Below are 24,952 nucleotides of genomic sequence, written 5' to 3'. Positions count from 1 at the left end.
ACATTCCTGCTGTCAGCATGCCAATTGCACGCTCCCTCAAATCTTGCGACATCTGTGGCATTGTGCTGTGTGATAAAACTGCACCTTTCAGAGTGGCCTTTTATTGTGGGCAGTCTAAGGCACACCTGTGCACTAATCATGGTGTCTAATCAGCATCTTGATATGGCACACCTGTGAGGTGGGATGGATTATCTCAGCAAAGGAGAAGTGCTCACTATCACAGATTTAGACTGGTTTGTGAACAATATTTGAGGGAAATGGTGATATTGTGTATGTGGAAAAAGTTTTAGATCTTTGAGTTCATCTCATACAAAATGGGAGCAAAACCAAAAGTGTTGCGTTTATATTTTTGTTGAGTGTGTATATATATATATATATATAAACACTTTCCAAAGTTAAACACATTTGACATTTATTTTTTCACTGTGGGCTTAAAATTTGGCACTTTCTGTTTCAGCCTCAACTTGCCACTGAATTCCTACAAGATCCCACGAGATCTCTCTTGTCAATCCAGCAAGTGTTCAACATTTGACACTTCCTGTTTCATTGTGGGCTCAAAATTTGGCACTTCTTGTTTCATTGTGAACCTGCCACTGAATTCCCATGAGATTCTACAAGATCTCATCTACTGTCATCCAGGAAGTGTTCATCATTTGACATTTCCCACTTCAGTGTGGACTCAAAATTTCGCATTTCCTGTTTGGGACTCAGTGTACCAGAGCAAGCTTTGTGCCGCTGTGTGGCGCTTCGCTCGTGATATTTTAGAAGTGTCCCTGAAATTGCATTTGAAATTGACATCAAAAGACAGCAGGAATAGTGAATTCTACCCATATGTACTATCTACTAAAAACAGTTGATGGTAAGTATGTACTCAGAATATACAAGTGCTATTGCGTTTCTGCATTCTCAAATAGTGATGGACTATAAGCATTTCTGCAGAGGTACAGATGGACAGACAGAGAGATGCACCCCAATATTAAAGACATTTGAGTGAATTAGGTACACGTCCTTTTGTGGCATCACTGGTAGTGATTACCTCTTTCAAACAAAATTATTATTCACATAACACTGATGACTGAGTTTGAAATTCACTCTATTTCCAGAAAGGACATTTTGACAGACAAGACATTTTATTTTTGAATGCCTTTCAAGTGGTTCCCCCACTGGGCAGTGATCCTGGGAGTTAAGATTGTTATACAGTAGGCTTTGACAGGGAAAATAGTCCATTTAGTGGTTACCTGCTAATAAAATAACAGTTCTGGCAAAATGAGACATTATGGAAATGACACAGATACTTAGGTAAAAACTGGAATAATTAGAGTTCTGCTGGTAAACAAATGGGGATACAAACCAACTGAGCATTGCTGCTGATAGACCAGTAGTAGTTATCCATGTATGGCAAACTAAATGGTTATTTCCACTTTGTCATTAAACCAAATTTTATCTTTAAAATCCACTTATGTGTCCTGATTGTAAAACAGCCAATATCACAATGACACGCACAGCTTTCGTAAAAATGCACAATGCACGTTACATAGCTGATTCATTATCTTATAGCCTTGAAACAAACCTATCTCTGTCATTGTTTCCCAATTGGTGAAATATTTAAGCACAATATATTCAAAAATGGTGTGTTTTTAATGAATAATAGGCTAAATTTACAATAAAGAATATTCAGTTAAAAGAATAACGTCTGTTGGGGTATTTCATAAGATGGTATGCAGTGATGAATTCTGGGTAAACTATATGCTGCCCCTATGTCAACCAATGACATAGCTATATTTATAACAACCTGTGACACCAAAGACCTTGTGGAAAAATGTCTCCCTACAAACATCAATCTGGCAGTGATAACAGAAAGGATAGAAAAGAAAAAGAAGAGAAGAGAGCAAGGCTGACTAAATTAGACAGTTTTGGATTTTCCAGCATGGCCAGTAGCCCACCGACGAGTCTGGGCCTCTTGTCTCTGACGTTTGCCGGTGACAGTAGCATCAGCTGAGAGATCATTTTTCATGTTAAAACTGATCAAGATGTACCTGAGGAGCTCCACGGGGCAGGAGCAGCTGGGTGGCTTATCTGTCCTCTCCATTGAAAACTCAAGAGCCAGGGAGTTGGGAGTTGGACACTGGGGATGTTATAGAGGATTTTGCCCAATGCAAGGCTTGCAAGACGCCCTTCCACTGAGCCAAATGTTTTTCAGGGAACTTGGGATATCTTATAATAATCTGACTGTGGTGGGTTGCATATGCCCCTTCCCTGTTTGATCACCACTGTGTGGCAGTTTGGGGGGGGGGGTTGTGTTTTTCAGGCACATTGCCACTTGCGTGAATTTGATCTCCACACTGCTACACAATTCATCGCGCCAGTGCGTCCCGCTTTGTCACACTAGACACTATGCTTTCTCCCCCATGATGCAAAGCTATATAAAATAATCATTTCATCCAGTGATGGATTTGCTCTCAGAAAAAAAGCCTTCTTATAAAATATATATGCACCTCTGTTACAGAATCACAAAGAAATGATGTACAGCTGCAGGTTGGCTCGTGTGCGTCATGCAGTGGAGAACACATTTGGAATCTTATCTCAAAGGTAATTATTTATAATATATACAGTGAAACCTTGACATAATTCGTTCCGTGACTGAACTCTTAAGTCAAACTGCTTTTATTTCAAATGAATTTAAAATTATTTTAATCCATTCCAGCCTTGTAAAATATCTCCAAACCACTGTAAATTATGAAAAAAGACATTTTTTATTAACAAATACACATGTATACAGTACTTTACCTATGCATAATAAAATATAGTACAGTACATACTATAGAAAATAAAATAAAAAAGTTTTATTATGTGTTTTTACCTTGGAAACAGATGAATGCACACACTGTAAACTTGTGAGGTTGAGGTTCTCTTATTTAACGTGAGTAATGGTGCGTTTACACATAAGCAAGACACGTTACAAATGTCATTTGTCTGTCATTCGTGGCCCATTCCTGACATTCTTAACGTGACTTAACACATCTGAATAGGTTTCTTAATAGTGCGTGTTGGTGCGTGATATTCTTGATATTCATGGATCATGTTTTTGCCTGTCAAAAAATCAACCACCCTCATTTCGTCTCATGTCGTGGAGGTCGCAACTGAGCATGTTGATCCGTCTGTGATGGTTCTTGGAGCCCAATCTGTCACGGGTTATTACAAAGTAACACAGAAACTGTCAAGTTTTGATACAACTTGTAACACAGCGTCACATTTCACTGTGCGCCACAATGAATCAGTTTTCTGTCACATGCACACAATTAAACTCGGCTCCACAGCGTTCAGTTTGATGCAGTATGCTGAAGAGGGACAGTGTCGCAAAGTCAGCCAAGTGTCGTTCCACAGTTCCTGCTGAAGCTCCTCAGGACGCTCCTGCAGGTGTTCCACCTGCTGTTGTAACCGATGAGTGGGAGAACGAGTCTGAGCCAGATGAACCAGAGGAGCGAGAGGAGACTCACGTGCAGCCAGACATCTCTGCACCTACTCCAGTCCGGCGAAGGAAGAAGTGTGCGCACAATTAAACCCTGCTGCACCACATTCAGTTTGATTGCTGACACCAAGTCCTAAAAGTCTAATTTCAGTGCTCTTCAGCGCGCTCCTGCAGGTGTTACACCTGCTGCATGTGCCTGATGTTTGGGAAATCACACGAGACGAGAGTCGCATGAAACCACACATCTGGCTCTGTCCTCCTCCTCCTCTCTGCACCACTCCATGGCACAGAGCCCAACTACGCATGCAGTCACAAAGTTCTTCTGAAGAATTGGAGTGATCTGAAGTGTTAGCAACGGATGTATGAATATGGGTGTGTGTGTGGAGACAATTCACCTCGTTCACAACGTGATAGAACTTGATGCTCTGTTACGTGCAACAGCGTGGAACATATTCTTGGCCGTGCGTAATGGTTCCTGATAATTCTCCAGCAACACGTGCCATTAATCGTAACGTGTGGTAACAGGTTGCAGCAGTTCCTGAGGACACCTGACGCCTCTGCCCCGAATCATCACATCCGTGACCAGTGGCCAAAAATCTGTACTTCATGGTATTCGTGACTTGTCGTCGTTATGTATAAACGCAGCATAACCAATGAAGGTCTCAATGAAGGACTTCTTTCCAGAAGGGCCCACGGCACGTGTCTCTCACTCCTCCCCAGCACTGATGTTAATAGTGCCAGTCGGGAGCGTGGCTGCGAACAGGAAGCGAACCCGAGTCGCTGGCGTCCCAGTCCAACGTGCAAGCTGTTACGCCACCACCTCCCTGTAACCCAGTGGTGTCCAAACTATTCCAGAAAGGGCCGAGAGGTTGCAGGTTTTCTTTGCAGCCACTAACTCCAGCAGGTGATTTCACTGATGAACTCATCCCACCTGCTCAAAGTGATGTTAATCAGTGAAATCACCTGCTGAAGTCAGTGGCTGCAAAGAAAACCTGCAACCTCTCGGCCCTTTCTGGAATAGTTTGGACACCACTGCTATAACCTAAACTTAAGTTGTAGATCCTTAGTTTTGAAAGAATTGTAGTTCCTTTGGCCGGTGTTGAACTCTTAATTGCATCTTTCTGCTTCAGGATGGTGCAAATTGTCGATGTGCTATGGTCGTACTGCCTTGACAGTTCGATAACCTGCACACCACGCTCATGTTTTTCTATTATCTCCTGCTTCAGTTCAATAGACATCGTTCTTATCTTCTATTCTCCACTTTTCTTTGCACTCACTTTCTTCAGACCCATGATGCCGCACGGAGAACAAGTGGGAATGTGATGCGGTCTCAGCTGATGCTGCTGGCAGTCCACCAACTTGCGGTGGCGTCCCAAAGCGCAACTCATAACTTTTCAGCTCGTATTCCAAACGAAAATATGGATCGAACGACGGCTCGTATTTCAAAAAACCAGTATATTGTAATGGACTGGTAAAACAGTTGCACTTTCATTCCTTCTCATGAGTTAGATAATCTGTAAAGTTATGTTTATTATAGATGTAACATTGTGTCATAATCTCAATTTCAAGTTCAGATGCGATACGCACAACGACACGCAGTGACATTATCAGTTATCAAGTTGTTCACCAATGAAGATGGCTTTTTACACCCTTCAGATGGTTTTCTTCAGGGTGTATAAAGCCATATTCATTGGTAAAACAACTTGATAATGATTTTATCATATACCTATAAATGATAAATGTTGTATGGTTTTCTTCAGGGTGTATAAAGCCATATTCATTGGTAAAACAACTTGATAACGATTTTATCATATACCTATAAATGATAAATGTTATATGGTTTTCTTCAAGGTGTATAAAGCCATATTCATTGGTAAAACAACTTGACAATGATTTTATCATATACCTATAAATGATAAATGTTGTATGGTTTTCTTCAGGGTGTATAAAGCCATATTCTGTTGTGTGGGCCACCCGAAGAGGAGGTACTGCTGGCTCACCACCAGAGTGCACCCTGCCTGTTGTCGGGTTTCAGGCACCAGAGGGCGCAGCCGCCTCACAGGAGCTCCAGGTGCGCCGACACTGACAGCTGTCAGTCATCATCATCATCACCACCATAAAAGCCTGGGAGAATCATCAGAACCCTGCCAAGTTATCAGCTTACCCGACAGGTAACCTACTCATTTTGTGCCGTTCGCACATTTATTGCTACTGATTTTTGCAGTCGTAACCTCTGGTATACTTGCAGCTTGGAGCTGGGTTTGTGGAAGTTTGGAGGAGCTGGCGTTTCCACTCCTCACTTTCCTTATCTCAGAGTGTTACTGTTGGTACTGCACGTTTTCAATGTTCCTGTTTTCTGGGAGTGGTGGATTTTTTCCCTCAGGAAGGAACTGTGATTTTTGCTGACTGTTGCTGGGTGTACACACACCCACCGTAACCTGTTTGTTTTCCTGCCAGCAGTACCGGATCTGACAGCCGGGAGCAGTGGCCACCTGGGGACTCGGGATTTGGCGGCGCCAGTGTACTGCAGGTCTCTGTTGGCGGTGGAACCTTGTGGGTCCCGGCTCTTCTCTGGATGGTCTCATATCCTCGGGCCTTCTTGCGGAACTTTGATTGACAGACTAAAGCAGTATTTGACCTGTAGTGCACATTTGCAATATTAAATTGTATTTATTGGCATCTCTGTTGTCCGTTCATTTATGCCCCCTGTGTGGGTCCGTGTCTTACACTTTCCCAACAGGATAACTCAGCCAGTGTCATGGATTCCGAGGGGCGCATACCATCCATTGAACAATCAATGGAGATGCAAGGTGCACAGGCTCCAGCAGGAGGCAAGTTGCAGCAAATATTAACCACCCTCACTGCTCGGCTGGATTTGGTGACCGAGCAGAACATACTGCTCGATCGTAGGATGGAGGCTCTCACCGCTCAGGTGGAAGCGCGCGCACAGGGCACAGCTGCTGCTCCTCCTCCTGCGGACCTGTTGCTGAACAGAGACCCTCCAGTGGTCGTTCAACGAACCCCCCCATCCCCTGAAGCATACATTAGCCCCCCGGAGCCATACAGAGGTTGTGTTGAGACGTGCGTGGACTTCTTAATGCAGTGCTCGCTCGTCTTCGCACAGTGTCCCGTAATGTACACGTCAGACTCCAGCTGGGTGGCTTATGTCGTTAATTTGTTTCGAGGTGAGGCACGCCCCTGGGCTACGGCACTTTGGGAACAGAGTTCACGGCTTCTAATGACATACACTGGGTTTGTGAGGGAGTTCAGACAGGTGTTTGATCACCCGAATCAAGGTGAAACTGCTTCAAACGTGCTGCTGTTGATACGACAGGGGCGTCGGAGTGCCGCTGAGTATGCCGTCGACTTCCGTGTCACGGCAGCGAGAGCCGGCTGGAATACGGTAGCGCTCCGCGCCGCCTTGTAAATGGACTGTCTCCGGTCCTTAAGGAGCACCCGGTGGCTTAGGACGAGCCGCGGGAATTAGACGGGCTTATCGATCTCGTTATACGGTTAGACAACCTATTAGAAGAACGTCGACGGGAGCGAGACGAAGGACGTGGCCGGGCACAAGCCGTCCCTCCCCCTTCCGGGTCCGAATCAGCGCCGCCTTCCCCACGCTCCAAAGCCAGAGCGCTCCGCGTGACAACAGCTCCTCCTGCTGACGTTGCTATGGAAACGAGCAGGGCCACAATTAGATCAGTAAACAGACAAAGGAGGCTGGCCCGCGGAGAGTGTGTTATCTGCGGCTCAAGTGAGCATTTGCAGAAGAATTGCCCCAAGCGGTCAAAGCACCAACACTCGCCTTTAGAGACTGGGCTAAGGGTGGGTCAAACACACACGCGGGGAATGCACGAATATCCTCACGAGTCCCAGTTATGATCCTTTGTGGGGATTTAACCCTTCATACCCCAGCACTCATCGACACGGGGTCAGAAGGGAATCTGCTTGATAGCAGATGGGTTAAGGAAGTAGGGCTCCCTCTAGTGGCCCTTCCGTCACCTTTGAAGGTACGGGCACTAGATGGCACCCTTCTTCCATTAATAACACACCAGACACAGCCCTTAACACTGGTTATATCTGGGAATCACAGGGAGGAGATTGTGTTTTTTGTAACACCTTCTACCTCCAGAATAATTTTGGGTTATCCATGGATGAATAAGCACAATCCCCGGATCGATTGGCCGACTGGGGTTGTGGTTCAATAGAGCGAAACCTGCCACCGGGAGTGCTTAAGATCCTCGGTCCCACCTGGCGCGATTGCTAAAGAGGAGGTCTGTGTTCCCCCCAATCTTACAGCGATGCCGGCTGAGTACCACGATCTTGCTGATGTTTTCAGCAAAGATCTGGTACTCACGCTTCCTCCACACCGACCGTATGATTGCGCCATTGATTTGATTCCGGGCGCTGAGTATCCGTCCAGCAGAATGTACAGCCTTTCACGCCCTGAGCGTGAATCAATGGAGACCTACATCCGGGTCTCTTTAGCTGCCGGGTTAATCCGGAACTCTTCCTCCCCATTAGGTGCTGCTTTCTTTTTTGTGGGCAAGAAGGACGGCGGACTCCGTCCATGCATTGATTACAGAGGGCTGAACGAGATTGCAGTTCGCAATCGATACCTGTTGCCTCTGTTGGATTCAGTGTCCACGCCCCTGCATGGAGCCAAAATGTTCACCAAGTTCGATCTTAGGAATGCGTATCACCTGGTTCGGATCCGGAAGGGAGACGAATGGAAGACGGCATTTAACACCCTGTTAGGTCACTTTGAGTACCTGGTCATGCCGTTCGGCCTCACTAATGCCCCCGCGACGTTCCAAGCTGTGGTAAATGACGTCTTGCGGGACTTCCTGCATCGGTTCATCTTCGTATACCTGGACGATATCCTCATCTTCTCCCCGGATCCTGAGACCCATGTCAAGCATGTACGTCAGGTCCTGCAGCGGTTGTTGGAGAACCGGCTATTTGTGAAGGGCGAGAAGTGCAAGTTCCACCATACTTCTTTGTCCTTCCTGGGGTTCATCATCTCCTCCAACTCCGTCGCACCCGATCCGGCCAAGGTTGCGGCGGTGAGAGATTGGCCCCAACCGGCAAGCCGTAGGAAGCTGCAACAGTTCCTCGGCTTCGCGAATTTCTATAGGAGGTTCATCAAGGGCTACAGTCAGGTGGTTGGTCCCCTGACAGCCCTGACCTCCCCAAAAGTCCCCTTCACCTGGTCGGATCGGTGCAAAGCCGTGTTTAGGGAGTTGAAACGCCGGTTCTTGACTGTGCCATTTCTGGTGCAGCCCGATCCTAGCCGCCAGTTTGTTGTTGAAGTGGACGCCTCTGACTCAGGGATAGGAGCAGTGCTGTCCCAGAGCGGGGAGTCCGATAAGGTCCTCCACCCTTGTGCCTATTTTTCTCGCAGGTTATCCCCAGCAGAACGGAAATATGACGTCGGCAGTCAGGAGCTCCTGGTGGTGAAAGAGGCCCTGGAGGAGTGGAGACACTTGTTGGAGGGAGCTGTGGTACCATTCACGGTTTTCACTGACCATCGGAACCTGGAGTACATCCGGACCGCTAAGCGTCTAAACCCCAGGCAAGCCCGTTGGTCACTGTTCTTTGGTCATTTTGACTTCCAGATCACATACCGCCCTGGGACCAAAAAACAACGGTCTGACGCACTGTCCCGGGTGCATGAAGAGGAAGTCAGAACAGAGCTGTCGGATCCACATGACACCATCATCCCGGAGTCCACTATCGTCGCCACCTTTACGTGGGACATAGAGAACACCGTCAGGGAGGCCCTGATGCGACCCCCAGACCCCGATGGTGGACCATCAAACAGACTGTACGTCCCACCAGACGCAAGAGCTGCAGTCCTGGACTTCTGTCACGGTTCCAAGCTCTCCTGCCATCCAGGGGTGCGAAGAACTGTGGTCCGGCAGTGTTTCTGGTGGGCGTCACTGGAAACCGATGTCCGGGAGTATGTCCGGGCCTGCACCACCTGTGCCAGGGGCAAGGCTGTTCCTCAGCATGAAAAAGGACTCCTCCAGCCGTTGCCGGTGCCTCGACGCCCCTGGTCCCATATAGGCCTGGACTTCATCACGGGTCTCCCTGCGTTCCAGGGTATGATGACCATCTTGAAGATAGTGGACCGGTTCTCCAAGGCGGCCCACTTCGTGGCCCTCCCGAAGCTCCCGACGGCCCAGGAGACTGCAGACCTCCTGGTCCACCACGTCGTGCGTCTGCATGGTATCCCCACGAACATCGTCTCTGACCGTGGTCCCCAGTTCTCCTCGCAAGTCTGGAGGAGTTTCTGTAGGGAACTGGGGGCCACCGTGAGCCTCTTGTCCGGGTACCACCCTCAGACCAATGGACAAGCAGAGTGGGCTAATCAAAATCTGGAACAGGCCCTAAGATGTGTGACCTCTGCACACCCGACGGCCTGGAGTCAACATCTGGCCTGGATCGAGTACGCCCACAACAGCCAAGTCTCATCAGTGACTGGCCTCTCCCCCTTCGAAGCGTGTTTGGGTACCAGCCCCCATTGTTTCTGGCTGTGGAGGGAGAGGTCGAGGTCCCCTCGGTCCAGGCCCACCTCAGAAGGTGCCGTCGGCTGTGGCGGACAAGGGCGAAGGACCATGCAGATCGCCGACGCACCCCGGTCCCCGCTTACCAGCCCGGGCAGGAGGTTTGGCTATCAACAAAGAACATACCTCTGCACACGGACTCACCAAAATTGACAGACAGATTTATCGGCCCATTTCCCATCCTTAAAGTCATCAGTCCAGCCACAGTGAAGCTTAAACTCCCAGCTTCACTGCGGATCCATCCGGTATTTCATGTCTCCAAGATCAAGCCCTGCCACACATCCAACCTCTGCATCCCTGGACCTGCGCCGCCTCCTGCCCACATCATCGACGGGGGGCCTGCATGGACGGTGAGCCTGCATGGACGGTGAGAAGGCTCCTTGATGTTTGCCGGAGGGGTCGGGGGTTCCAGTATTTGGTGGATTGGGAGGGGTACGGACCCAGAGTGCGCTCCTGGGTGAAGAGGAGCTTCATCCTGGATCCGTCCCTCCTGGCCGACTTCTACCACCGACACCCCAACAAGCCTGGTCGGGCGCCAGGAGGCGCCCGTTGAGGGAGGGGTCCTGTTGTGTGGGCCGCCCGAAGAGGAGGTACTGCTGCCTCACCACCAGAGGGCGCCCTGCCTGTTTTCGGGTTTCAGGCACCAGAGGGCGCAGCCGCCTCACAGGAGCTCCAGGTGCACCGACACTGACAGCTGTCAGTCATCATCATCATCATCATCACCACCATAAAAGCCTGGGAGAATCATCAGAACCCTGCCAAGTTATCAGCTTACCCGACAGGTAACCTACTCAGCCGTTTTGTGCCGTTCGCACATTTATTGCTATTGATTTTTGCAGTCGTAACCTCTGGTATACTTGCAGCTTGGAGCTGGGTTTGTGGAAGTTTGGAGGAGCTAGCGTTTCCACTCCTCACTTTCCTTATCTTATAGTGTTACTGTTGGTACTGCACGTTTTCAGTGTTCCTGTTTTCTGGGAGTGGTGGATTTTTTTCCCTCAGGAAGGAACTGTGATTTTTGCTGACTGTTGCTGGGTGTACACACACCCACCGTAACCTGTTTGTTTTCCTGCCAGCAGTACCGGATCTGACAGCCGGGAGCAGTGGCCACCTGGGGACTTGGGATTTGGCGGCTCCAGTGTACTGCAGGTCTCCGTTGGCGGTGGAACCTTGTGGGTCCCGGCTCTTCTCTGGATGGGCGTCTCCTATCCTCGGGCCTGCCCACACGTCACCTTGTTGTGGAACTTTGATTGACAGACTAAAGCAGTATTTGACCTGTAGTGCACATTTGCAATATTAAATTGTATTTATTGGCATCTCTATTGTCCGTTCATTTACGCCCCCTGTGTGGGTCTGTGTCTTACACTTTCCCAACATATTCATTGGTAAAACAACTTGATAATGATTTTATCATATACCTATAAATGATAAATGTTGTATGGTTTTCTTCAGGGTGTAAAAAGCCATATTCATTGGTGAACAACTTAATAACGATTTTATATACAATGGCCTAACCTGCGATAGGCGAAATCCGCGAAGTAGTCAGCATTATTTTTTACAATTATTATAGATGTTTTAAGGCTGTAAAACCCCTCACTACACACTCTATACCCTTTTCTCAAACAGGCATTAACATTTTCTCACTTTTCTCTCCTGTGTAAACACCAACTAACACCTACTAACTCAACCAATAATTTGCATCATGTTTTACCATGATTGGAGAAAATTTAACTTTTGACCCCTGTACAAACTGAAAGTGACCTTTGTCGCCATGCTTGCTGTTTTTACCCCATAACTCCAGAACATTCAGTCACAGATAGTCCAAACTATACCTTTTTTGGAATCATTGTGATCAGACACATAATGTGGTATAGCTTTCAATATAATTGGAACATTTTTTTTTTACCCCGATGCATTTCTTCACTTGAGCCCTACTTGGCCCCCTATTGTGCACATGCGATTCAGAGCTGGGTATTAAATCTTGATTCTTGACCTTTTTAAAAAGTTTCTAATGCAATAACTCAAGTCATTTATTTGATTGTAAAATCCAACACACTGTTGGTAAAAATCTATACAGACCTCATAGTGCGGGTGGGCGCCTACATGTGCATGATTGTGCACATCCTGCACTGGGGCCCGTGTTGAGGTTGCTACTCCACTGCATTACACGTTATATTAATCTGGCTTTCAGGGAGGAACAATTAGCTCTTTTATTAAGGTGAATATTTGTCTCAACATTTAGCTAAACATTTAGTTTGATATTTTTAAATATTAGACTAAATGTGTAAAAATGTAGCATTAACTAATCTGCAAAAGATTTAGGTATGACAGAAATTTGATAATGTAGTGTTTGCCTTTTTTTTCTCCCCATTTTTTGGGGAGAAAATGTAAACTGAAATGTTACTGGCATTCCCATTGTTGTGAAAGTGTAGTGACACGGACCCACAACAGGGGGCGCAAATGAACGGACAATAGGAGAAGTTAAATTTGAACACTTTACTGTTGTGAATGCCACAACTACACACAACAGATTATAGAATGAATACAAGGTCAATTAATAAAGGTGTCGTGTGGGCAGGCTCGACGATAGGAGACGTCCGTCTGCAGAAGAACCGGAACCACACGATTTCCTCCACCACCGAACCAGGAGGATACTGGAGCCGCCAGGTCCCGAGTTCCCCAGGTGGCCACTGTCTCCGCGTGTCGGATCTGGTACTGCTGGCGAAGAGCAAACACAGTCAGGTGTGGGTGTGTGCGCACCCCGTAACAAGGATGGTGGTTATTCCACCTCCACCTCTAATCACACGCTCGTGCAGCTCCTGTCTAATTACTTATCTGGCGGAATGCAGAGCGAAGCAGTCGCAGCATACGCTGGTCCTTCAGGAAGACAGCTGCAAACAATATCCACAAACAACGTTTAGGAATTCTCAGGCTGAGAGTGTTACCTCCTTGGAAGAACGATATCTCGGCGACGTGGTGGAGGTGTCGTCCTGCTTTTATGCGGGGTGAGGCGCAGATGATTGGTGACAGCTGTCATAGCCGATGAGTGACAGCTGTCAACCCGGCCGCTCTTGGAAGGTGGCAGCACCTTCCAGTGCCTGAAGCCCGCACTTCAGACAGGGCGCCCTCTGGTGGTGGGTCAGCAGTACCTCCTCTTCTGGCGGCCCACACAACAGGACCCCCCCCTCAACGGGCGCGTCCTGGCGCCCGACCAGGCTTGTCCGGGTGGCGACGGTAAAAATCGGCCAGGAGGGCCGGGTCCAGGATGAAGCTCCTCTTCACCCAGGAGCGTTCTTCGGGTCCATACCCCTCCCAGTCCACCAAATACTGGAAACCCCGGCCCATTCGACGGACGTCCAGGAGCCGGCGCACTGTCCAAGCCGGCTCCCCGTCGATGATACGGGCAGGAGGCGGCGCCGGACCGGGTGTACAGAGGGGTGAGGTGTGATGTGGTTTCAGTCTCGACACATGGAATACCGGATGGATCCGCAGTGAGGCCGGGAGTTGGAGCCTCACTGCGGCGGGACTGAGGACCTTGAGGATCTTGTAGGGCCCTATGTACCGGTCCTTAAGTTTGGGGGAATAAACCTGGAGGGGGATGTCCCTCGTAGATAGCCACACCTCCTGCCCGGGCCGATATGCGGGGGCCGGGGACCGTCGACGGTCTGCATGGGTCTTTGCCCTCGTCCGGGCCCTCAACAAGGCCGAATGGGCGGTGCGCCACACCCGACGGCATCTCCGCAGGTGGGCCTGGACCAAGGGCACACCGACCTCTCCCTCCACCACAGGAAACAAAGGGGGCTGGTACCCCAGACACACCTCGAACGGGGAGAGGCCGGTGGCAGAGGACACTTGGCTGTTATGCGCATATTCGATCCAGGCCAGGTGTTCACTCCAAGCCGTCGGGTGTGCGGATGTGGTACAGCGCAGGGCCTGCTCCAGCTCATGATTAGCCCGTTCAGCCTGTCCGTTGGTCTGTGGGTGATACCCAGACGAGAGGCTCACGGTGGCCCCCAGCTCCCGGCAGAAACTTCTCCAAACCTGCGAGGAAAACTGGGGACCATGATCTGAGACGATGTCTGTTGGTATCCCATGCAGACGTACGACATGGTGGACCAGGAGATCCGCTGTCTCCTGGGCCGACGGGAGCTTCGGGAGGGCCATGAAGTGGGCCGCCTTGGAGAACCGGTCCACTATCGTGAGGATGGTGGTGTGCCCCCGGGACGGCGGGTGGCCCGTGACGAAATCCAGACCAATGTGAGACCAGGGGCGATAAGGCACAGGAAGCGGCTGAAGGAGTCCCTGTGCCTTTTGGTGGTCCGCCTTGCCCCTGGCGCAGGTGGTGCAGGCCTGGATGTATGCCCGGACGTCAGCCTCCAAGAACGCCCACCAGAAGCGCTGCCGGACCACTGCCATAGTCCTATGCACCCCTGGGTGGCAGGAGAGCTTGGACCTGTGACAGAAGTCCAGGACGGCAGCCCTGGCCTCTGGTGGGACGTACAGTCTGTTCTTAGGCCCTATTCCGGGGTCCGGGCTCCGTGCCAGGGCCTCCCGGACGGTCTTCTCCACGTCCCAGGTAAGGGTGGCCACGATAGCGGACTCTGGTACGATGGGTTCCGGTGGATCCGACAGCTCGGTTTTGACTTCATTTTCATGCACCCGGGACAAGGCATCCGACCTCTGGTTCTTGGTCCCGGGGCGGTAGGTTATCCGGAAGTCAAAACGGCCGAAGAACAGTGACCAGCGGGCTTGCCTGGGGTTCAGTCGCCTGGCAGTCCTGATATACTCCAGGTTCCGGTGGTCAGTAAAAACCGTGAATGGCACTGACGCTCCCTCCAACAGATGTCTCCACTCCTCAAGAGCCTCTTTCACCACTAGGAGTTCTCGATTGCCCACGTCATAGTTCCGTTCTGCTGGGGTCAACCTGCGGGAGAAATAGGCACACGGGTGAAGGACCTTATCAGTCTCTCCGCTCTGGGATAGCACGGCTCCTATCCCTGAGTCAGAGGCGTCCACTTCAACCACAAACTGGCGACTGGGATCGGGCTGCACCAAGACGGGTGCAGTCGAGAAGCGCTGTTTCAACTCCCTGAACGCGGCATCGCACCGATCCGACCAGGTGAAGGGAACCTTTGGTGAGGTCAGGGCTGTCAGGGGGCTAACTACCTGACTATACCCCTTGATGAACCTCCTGTAAAAATTTGCGAAGCCAAGGAACTGTTGCAGCTTCCTACGGCTTGTAGGTTGGGGCCAGTCTCTCACCGCCGCGACCTTGGCCGGATCCGGGGCGACGGAGTTGGAGGAGATGATAAACCCCAGGAAGGACAAAGAGGTGCGGTGAAACTCGCCCTTCACAAACAGCCGGTTCTCCAACAACCACTGCAGGACCTGACGTACATGGCGTACATGAGTCTCAGGGTCCGGAGAAAAAATGAGTATATCATCCAGATATACGAAGACGAATCGGTGCAGCAAGTCCCGCAAGACGTCGTTTACCAAAGCTTGGAACGTCGCGGGGGCGTTGGTGAGGCCGAACGGCATGACCAGGTACTCAAAATGACCTAACGGGGTGTTGAATGCCGTCTTCCACCCGTCTCCCTTCCGGACCCGAGCTAGGTGATATGCGTTCCTAAGATCCAGCTTTGTGAATATTTTGGCTCCATGCAGGGGGGTGAACACCAAATCTAACAAAGGCAACGGGTATCGGTTGCGAACCATGATCTCGTTCAGCCCCCGATAATCAATGCATGGACGAAGTCCGCCATCTTTCTTGCCCACAAAAAAGAAACCTGCTCCCATCGGGGAGGTGGAGTTCCGGATCAGCCCGGCAGCTAAGGAGTCCCGGATGTAGGTCTCCATCGATTCGCGCTCAGGTCGGGAGAGGTTGTACAGCCTGCTGGACGGGAACTCCACGCCTGGAATCAAATCGATGGCACAATCGTACGGACGGTGCGGGGGAAGGGTGAGTGCCAGATCCTTGCTGAAAACGTCAGCAAGATCGTGGCACTCAACCGGCACCGCCGACAGATTGGGAGGGACTTTGACCTGCTCCTTAGCCTGGGAACCGGGAGGGACCGAGGATCCTAAGCACACCCGATGGCAGGTCTCGCTCCACTGAACCACCACCCCGGACGGCCAATCAATCCGGGAATTGTGTTTTAACATCCATGGGAACCCCAGAATCACACGGGAGGTAGAGGGAGTCACAAAAAACTCTATATTCTCCCGATGATTCCCTGACACCACCAGAGTTACTGGTAGTGTCCTGTGTGTGATTAAAGGGAGTAGGGTGCCATCTAGTGCTCGCACCTGCAATGGCGAAGGAAGCGCCACCAGAGGGAGCCCTACCTCCCTGGCCCATCTGCTGTCTAGCAGATTCCCTTCTGACCCTGTGTCTACCAGTGCTGGGGCCTGAAGGGTTAAATCCCCGCTAAGGATTGTAACTGGGAGTCGTGTGGAAATATGTGTATGTCCCACGTGAATTTCTTGGCCCACCCTAAGCCCAGTTTCTAGGGGCGGGCGTTGGTGTTTAACCGTTCGGGGCAGTCTCTCAATTGATGCTCAATTGAGCTGCAAACAAAACACACCCCGCGGGGAAGCCTCCTCTGTCTATTCGGTGGTCTGAATGTGGCCCTGCTCGTGTCCATAGCTTCGTCAGCAGGGGGAGCTGTAGCCACACGGGGCGTGGAGGCCATGGAGCGTGGAAAGGGCGGACCTTTTTCGGACCCGGAAGGAAGAGGGAAGGCGCGTACCCGGCCACGCCCCTCGTCTTGTTCCCGACGGCGTTCCTCCAACCGATTGTCTAACCGTATAACTAGGTCGATAAGCCCATCTAATTCCCGCGGTTCGTCCTTGGCCACCAGGTGCTCCTTCAGGACCGACGACAGTCCGTTTACGAAGGCGGCGCGGAGCGCAGCGTTATTCCAGCCGGACCTCGCAGCCGCAATGCGGAAGTCGACTGCATAAGCGGCTGCGCTCCGGTGTCCCTGTCTCATTGACAGCAGCACAGTTGAAGCGGTCTCTCCCCTGTTAGGGTGATCAAACACGGTCTTAAACTCCCTCACAAACCCAGTGTACGTATGAAGGAGCCGTGAATTTTGCTCCCAAAGCGCCGTAGCCCAAGCGCGTGCCTCTCCTCGAAGCAGATTAATCACATAAGCTACTTTGCTAGCATCAGACGCGTACATGATGGGACGTTGTGCAAAGACGAGCGAACACTGCATAAGAAAGTCCGCGCACATCTCCACATAACCTCCGTACGGCTCTGGGGGGCTTATGTATGCTTCAGGGGATGGTGGGAGGGGTTGTTGAACGACCAGTGGAACATTTATATCCTGCACAGGGTCGGCAGGAGGAGGAGCTGCAGCAGCGCCCTGAGTGCTCGCTGCCACCTGTGCGGAGAGAGCCTCCACCCTGCGGTTCAGGAGGATGTTTTGCTCGGTCGTCTGATCCAACCAAGCCGTAAAGGCGGTGAGGATGTGCTGCAACTCACCAATCACGCCTCCTGCAGACGCCTGTGCACCCTGCTCTCCCATTGGCTGTCCAACAGATGGGTGACGCCCCTCGGAGTCCATGACACTGGCCGAGATATCCTGTTGTGAAAGTGTAGTGACACGGACCCACAACAGGGGGTGCAAATGAACGGACAATAGGAGAAGTTAAATTTGAACACTTTACTGTTGTGAATGCCACAACTACACACAGCAGATTATAGAATGAATACAAGGTCAATTAATAAAGGTGTCGTGTGGGCAGGCTCGACGATAGGAGACGTTCGTCTGGAGAAGAACCGGAACCACACGATTTCCTCCGCCACCGAACCAGGAGGATACTGGAGCTGCCAGGTCCCGAGTTCCCCAGGTGGCCACCGTCTCCGCGTGTCGGATCTGGTACTGCTGGCGAAGAGCAAACACAGTCAGGTGTGGGTGTGTGTGCACCCCGTAACAAGGATGGTGGTTATTCCACCTCCACCTCTAATCACACGCTCGTGCAGCTCCTGTCTAATTACTTATCTGGCGGAATGCAGAGCGAAGCAGTCGCAGCATACGCCGGTCCTTCAGGAAGACAGCTGCAAACAATGTATCCACAAACAACGTTTAGGAATTCTCAGGCTGAGAGTGTTACCTCCTTGGATGAACGATATCTCGGCGACGTGGTGGAGGTGTCGTCCTGCTTTTATGCGGGGTGAGGCGCAGATGATTGGTGACAGCTGTCATAGCCGATGAGTGACAGCTGTCAACCCGGCCGCTCTTGGAAGGTGGCAGTGCCCTCCAGTGCCTGAAGCCCGCACTTCAGACAGGGCGCCCTCTGGTGGTGGGCCAGCAGTACCTCCTCTTCTGGCGGCCCACACAACACCCATGCCAATTAAATCAAATGTGATTATTTTTCTCCATTAAATAAACCAGTTAATTATGAAGGTAAGTCTCATTTAAATATTATTATTATTATTATTATTTTGTCAGTGTGCATGACAACAAAACTGAGCTGGCAGCTGTTGGAAAGTTATTGTCAAAATTGGATAACATATACTCAGTTCTTTGTAAATCACAGGTGATCATCAAAAAAAAAAGTTTTTTACCACCTAACACAGTTCTGCATTTTTAAAGGTGAAAAGTGGTCACGCTTTTTTATTACTTATTTATATCTGTTAACTGTCAGTCATATCGACTCTGGTGTAGCACCAAAAGGATCTTCTTGTTTGACTATGTGGAACACTCTTAGATTTACATCCTCTGTGACAGGGGTTTTCAAAGTGTGGGAGAGTGAGCCCCCCTCAGAGAACAAATGAATAGTTGTCCCCCCCCCCTCGACACACATACACACAATTTCAACATCTTCCTGTGTTTCTTTTTATTCTTTACACATGTTAAACACATTTTAAATATATTTATGTATTTTAAGGCACTATCTATGCATTTACACATTTTACAGCCTTTGTAAACATTTTAAACATTTTTTAAAGAACTTTCTAATCTTTCACACATTTTACACCTTTTTCAAACATTTTAAGTGTGTTTTTAAAAACCTTTCTATTCTATTTTACATTTTGTCATATTTTTAATATCTTTTTTTACATTTAAACATCTCTGTGTTTTTGAACGTCTGATGTAACTAACACATTTTAACATAAATAATATTAATTGAACTTTTATACATATTTAGTCTCTCATCTACGAGGTCCATCCATAAAGTATCGTACCTTTTTTTTTTAAACTATATGGATTTGATTCATGTGTTTCGCGTCAGACAAGCTTGAACCCTCGTGCGCATGCGTGAGTTTTTCCATGCCTGTCGGTGACCTCATTCGCCTGTGAGCACACCTTGTGGAAGAAGTGGTCCCGCCCCGTCGTCAGATTTTCATTGTCTGGAAATGGCGGAATGATTTGGGTTTTTTTTTCCATCAGAATTTTTTCAGAAGCTGTTAGAGACTGGCACCTGGAAACCATTCGAAAAATTTATCTGGCTTTTGGTGAAAATTTTACGGGCTTCACAGAGAATAAGGACTATTACTACAGCTTTAAGGATGGCCCACAATGGGCGCTCCGAGCCGCAACGACAGGCACAAACCACCGGATTATTTCTAAACGGATGGCTGTGTGGAGCTGGGACCATTGTGTGCAATTTCTCTGGTTATCACAAGAGCTGGACATCAACGATTTTCCGGCAGATTTCACTTTTAACAAGAGATTTTGTCGTGGAAAGCCGCGCGGAGGCTTTGTGCGTCACGATCGATTCGCTGTTCGAGCGAGACAAAGAATGCCTCCGTTTCGACGTGTCAGAGGACAAGTTCGGACATGCCCAGCTCTCCACAATTTCTCTTATAACTCACTCGACTGGTAAGCATTGAAAGCCGAGATAGGCATGTCGCAATCAGATCGGGCCAAGATGACACTTATGTATTGAACCAGAGACCTAAACCCCAGCATAAGAAAGAAGAGGCCAAACTATACGCAACAAAATATAAACTCAACACTTTTGTATTCATTCACATTCATGGTTGGGACTCTGGCGAGGGTGGTCGCATCTCCTCCTCTCTTCTCTCTTTCTGTGTTTCTCTATCTCTGCCCCAACCTTCAAAAGTCCCAACTTCACCAGACTGTGAATTCTTCAAATTATATTTGGAATTAGAATGAGAGTGGCCCAGGATAAATCCACCCTGATAAACATCTCGATGGGAATACCTCAGGGCTCCATACTGGGACCACTGCTTTTTGGTCTCTTTATAAATGACCTTCCAATACCTTGCCCAGGTGTTCGCTGCCAACTTTACGTGGATGATGCAGTTTTTTATGCACCCACAAAGACACCAGAGCAAGCTGCAGATGTTTTATCTGCATGTATGGCTGAGGTTAATCAGTGGCTTTTCAAAAATCAGTTAGTCCCTAACCTCACTAAAACAGTGCCTATGTGCTTTTCAATCAAAAAACAAAAATTAGAACACAATTTTAAAATGGTTTTCCAGAACAGCAAAATACAACATCCATCCATCCATTTTCTTCCGCTTTATCCGGAGTCGGGTCGCGGGGGCAGCAGCTCAAGCAAAGCCGCCCAGACCTCCCGATCCACACACACCTCCCCCAGCTCCTCTGGGGGAACCCCAAGGCATTCCCAAGGCGGGCGAGAGATGTAGTCCCTCCAGCGTATCCTGGATCTTCCCTGGGGCCTCCTCCCAATGGGATGTGCCCGGAACACCTCTCCAGCGAGACGTCCCGGGGGCATCCAGAATAGATGCCCGAGCCACCTCAACTGACTCCTTTCGACATGGAGGAGCAGCGGCTTGACGCCGAGCTCCTCCTGAGTGAACGAGCTCCTCACCCTATCTCTATGGGAGCGCCCTATCTCTCGGCCACTTGTACTCGCGATCTCGTTCTTTCAGTCATGAGTCACATCTCATGACCATAGGTGAGGATCGGAACGTAGATCGATCGGTAAATCGAGAGCTCTGCCCCCCTACTCAGCTCTCTCTTCACCACCACAGCGACCGCATCACTGCAGATGCTGCACCCATCCGTCTGTCGATCTCACGTTCCATCCGTGCCTCACTCATGAACAAGACCCCGAGATACTTAAACTCCTCCACTTGAGGCAAGGACACTCCACCGACCTGAAGAGGGCAAAGCACCTTTTTCCGCTCGAGAACCATAGCCTCGGATTTGGAGGTACTGATTTTCATCTCGGACGCTTCACACTCGGCTGCAAACCGCCACAGTGCACACTGAAGTCCGCAAACAGCAGAGACGAGATTCTGTGGTTCCCAAACAAGACCCCCTCTACACCCTGGCTACGCCTAGAAATTCTGTCCATAAAAATAATGAACAGAACCGGTGACAAAGGGCAGCCCTGGTGGAGGCCAACGTGCACTGGAAACAGGTTTGACTTACTACCAGCAATGCGAACCAAGCTCCTGCTGCAGCCGTACAGGGACCGGATAGCCCTTAGCAAAGGACCCCGGACCCTGTACTCCTGGAGCACTCCCCACAGGGTGCCCCGAGGGACACGGTGGAAAGCCTTCTCCAGGTCCACAAAACACATGTGGACTGGTTGGGCGAACTCCCATGAACCCTCGAGCACCCGATGGAGCGTGTAGAGCTGGTCCAGTGTGCCGCAACCAGGATGAAAACCACACTGCTCCTCCTGAATCCGAGGTTCAACCATCGGTCGAATTCTCCTCTCCAGTACTCTGGAATAGACCTTACCGGGGAGGCTGAGGAGTGTGATCCCCCTATAGTTGGAACACACCCTCCGGTCCCCCTTCTTAAACAGAGGGACCACCACCCCGGTCTGCCAATCCAGAGGCACTGTCCCCGATCGCCACGCGATGTTGCAGAGGCGTGTCAGCCAAGACAGTCCCACAGCATCCAGAGACTTAAGGTACTCAGGATGCTTCATCCACCCCAGGAGCCTTGCCACCGAGGAGCTTTCTGACCACCTCGGTGACTTTGGCCTGGGTAATGGATGAGTCCACCTCTGAGTCCCCAGTCTCTGCTTCCTCTTCGGAAGACTTGACGATGGGATTGAGGAGATCCTCGAATACTCCTTGTCAGGTTCAACAGCTCCCCACCCGCACCATAAACAGTGCTGGTGGAGAGCTGCTTCCGCCTCCTGAGGCGTCGGACAGTTTGCCAGAATCTCTTCGAGGCCGACCGATAGTCCTCCTCCATGGCCTCCCCGAACTCCTCCCATACCCAAGTTTTTGCCTCTGCCACCGCACGGGCTGCGGCATGCTTGGCCTGCTGGTACCTGTCAGCTGCCTCTGGGGTCCCACCTACCAACAAAGATAAGTAGAACTCCTTCTTCAGCTTGACGGCATCCCTTACTTCCGGTGTCCACCACCGGGTTTGGGGATTGCCGCCGCGACAGGCACCAGAGACCTTGTGGCCGCAGCTACGAGCGGCCACATCGACAATGGAGGTGGAGAACATGGTCCAGTTGGACTCCATGTCTCCAACCTCCCCCGGGATCTGGGAGAAGCTCTCCCGGAGGTGGGAGTTGAAGACCTAGCTGACAGAGGGTCAGCAAAATACAACAAGTAAATGAATTGAAATATCTAGGATTGGTCCTTGACTCGCACCTAAATTTGATGAACACATAAAGAAAATATCCAAAACAATACAAAGAAATATAAATTGTTTTAGACTTATCAGGCACTTCATTCCAAACCAGACGGCCCTGCTGTACATGCATGAGATGATATTCTCTCATATTTCCTATTGCATGACAGCATGGGCCCAGGCAGCTCCTTCAGCCACAAAGCGCATTGGTTCACTTTACAATCAAGCAATCAAAATTATGGACAGAAAACCAATCCGTCATCACCACTGTCAAATCCTCCACAAACATAACTTATGGAGTTTTGACAGTTTTAGCAATTTCTGTTTTCTAAAATTATTTTTTAAATGCTACCACAATTTGGCTCCAGAACCACTTAGGGAATTTATAGGGAGACCGAACAGCAGCAGGACAACAAGAGGTAGCTTAAATCATAACTGTACCATCCCCAAGTGCAGAACCTCGTTTGGACAGTCAGCCATTTCTTACAAAAGCTGTAAACTCTGAAACTCACTGCCCACAGATATTAAGGCCATCATTGAGTTGAAATTGTTCACATTTAAACTTAAATCTTGGCTTAAAGCAAACCAAAACTGTACCCACCAGTAAACATATGAGAGTGAACGAATGAGATGAGTGAGATGAGAGTTTGAATTGCACTGTTGTATTTATTATAGATGTTCAAATGTAAATTAAGATGTTTTTAGGTCATGTTAGAGTAGAAAAGCTTAACTAGGGATGGGAGTTGTAAATTAGCACTTGTTGCTATACTCTGTATGCATCACATCAGCTACAAGCTTTGATTTGTAGCTGTCTGATTGTATTGTCCCTGTCAAATAAACTAATAAATAAATATCCATGGAATTGATCAGCTGGTCTCTCAATGCTATTGACACCATCTTTTCAACAAGAAAATCAGGGCTGGGGGACCCTGCGTGCCCAGATGGAACCTATCCTGCGGGCTGTGTTCTCGACGCCTGAGAAAAGTGACACGTTGCGTGCTTAGCACCACTCTCAGTGAAAGATGTTGAGGATTTATTCTTAGTTGCTTTTATGGCAGGAGGGCTTTTGCTGCTTGGCTTAGGTGCTGCCCTGATCTAGCGGAAAATTGGCAAGACAGCTACTACCAAAACCACAACCCCACACTTGTCCATCATGATTAATGAGGTGGGCAAGGCGATACAATCTCAGACTGCGTTAACTCTTGAACTTAAACGCAAATTGGAAATCATCTCGGAGCAAATGCCTGCCTTGCAAAGGAATTGATGTTGGAGACTAGTGAATATTCACAATTGGATCTGGCCGGTTAAAGAGAAGACGTATTGGAACTCTGTGCTTCTCTAACCCAGACATGGCAGCCTTATCAGCTACTGAAGGTTAAAATGCCCCGTTTGTTTTCCTCCAGAAGGATTTCAACAGCCTTGGTGAACCATCTGGCTCCTTTTCATTTGCCCTCCCCTTCAGTCTGCAGTCATCAAGACCACTCCCGACTCTACACATACACAGACAGAGACTGATATGAACTCATCTGCACACATGATGCACGCCCCCACCCCTACCCCCCTCTTGTGTTTCTGTCCCCACCCCGGCCTCCACTCTGCCACTCCCCCCGAGATCGGCTGCATGGTGGAAATACTGCTGCAGCCAGCACACACTCATTGCCTCAGTTCGGATGACGGATTGTTTCAAAGTTTAGCGTACATAAACAAATTAAAGTATGTGTGCGGTTGTTTTAATTCTGATGTGTGCCATTATTACATTCAACTAGTAATAATTGTGGATTAATTGCTGTATTTTTGTTTGAGGTAATTGGGTGTGAAGATGAATTGCCCTTTTAGCAATCAAAGTTTGAATGTTTGAATCTTGAATCGCATTCTTAATGAAATGAAATAAAAGGGAAATACACAAAAGCCATTTTAAATTTGCTAAAATAATACATCCTACTGGCCAGTGTGACTGATTAAACAACATGATTATTGTCTTGGATGGTCATAATAAAAGCACATACTAATATGTGCAGTTGTCACAATGCCACAGATGTCTCAAGTCTTGAGAGATCATATTGGCACGCTGATTGCAGGAGTGTCCACCAGAGCCGTTACCAGTGACACGAATGTTCATTTCACTACCACAAACAACCTCCAAAGTCACATGTAAACCCAGCAGCCCAGGACTGCCACATCTGGCTTCTTCACTTCGATAGGGATCTTTTGTTTCCGGACTGCATCTGCAGAGGTGGAAAATTCCAACATTTTTGAGGAACTTCCTAGCCTGTATTTTTTCTCCCTGTGCACCTAAAACAGATGATTTCACAGATTCTTTTGTCAACCTGACTGAAGAGTTTAACAAGTTAAAATCAGCTGGTTTA

The sequence above is a fragment of the Thalassophryne amazonica genome, chromosome 17 (assembly GCF_902500255.1).
Source record: "Thalassophryne amazonica chromosome 17, fThaAma1.1, whole genome shotgun sequence".
Lineage (NCBI taxonomy): Eukaryota > Metazoa > Chordata > Actinopteri > Batrachoidiformes > Batrachoididae > Thalassophryne > Thalassophryne amazonica.
The sequence above is the reverse complement of the archived record's forward strand: the minus strand, read 5'-3'. Positions refer to the sequence as shown.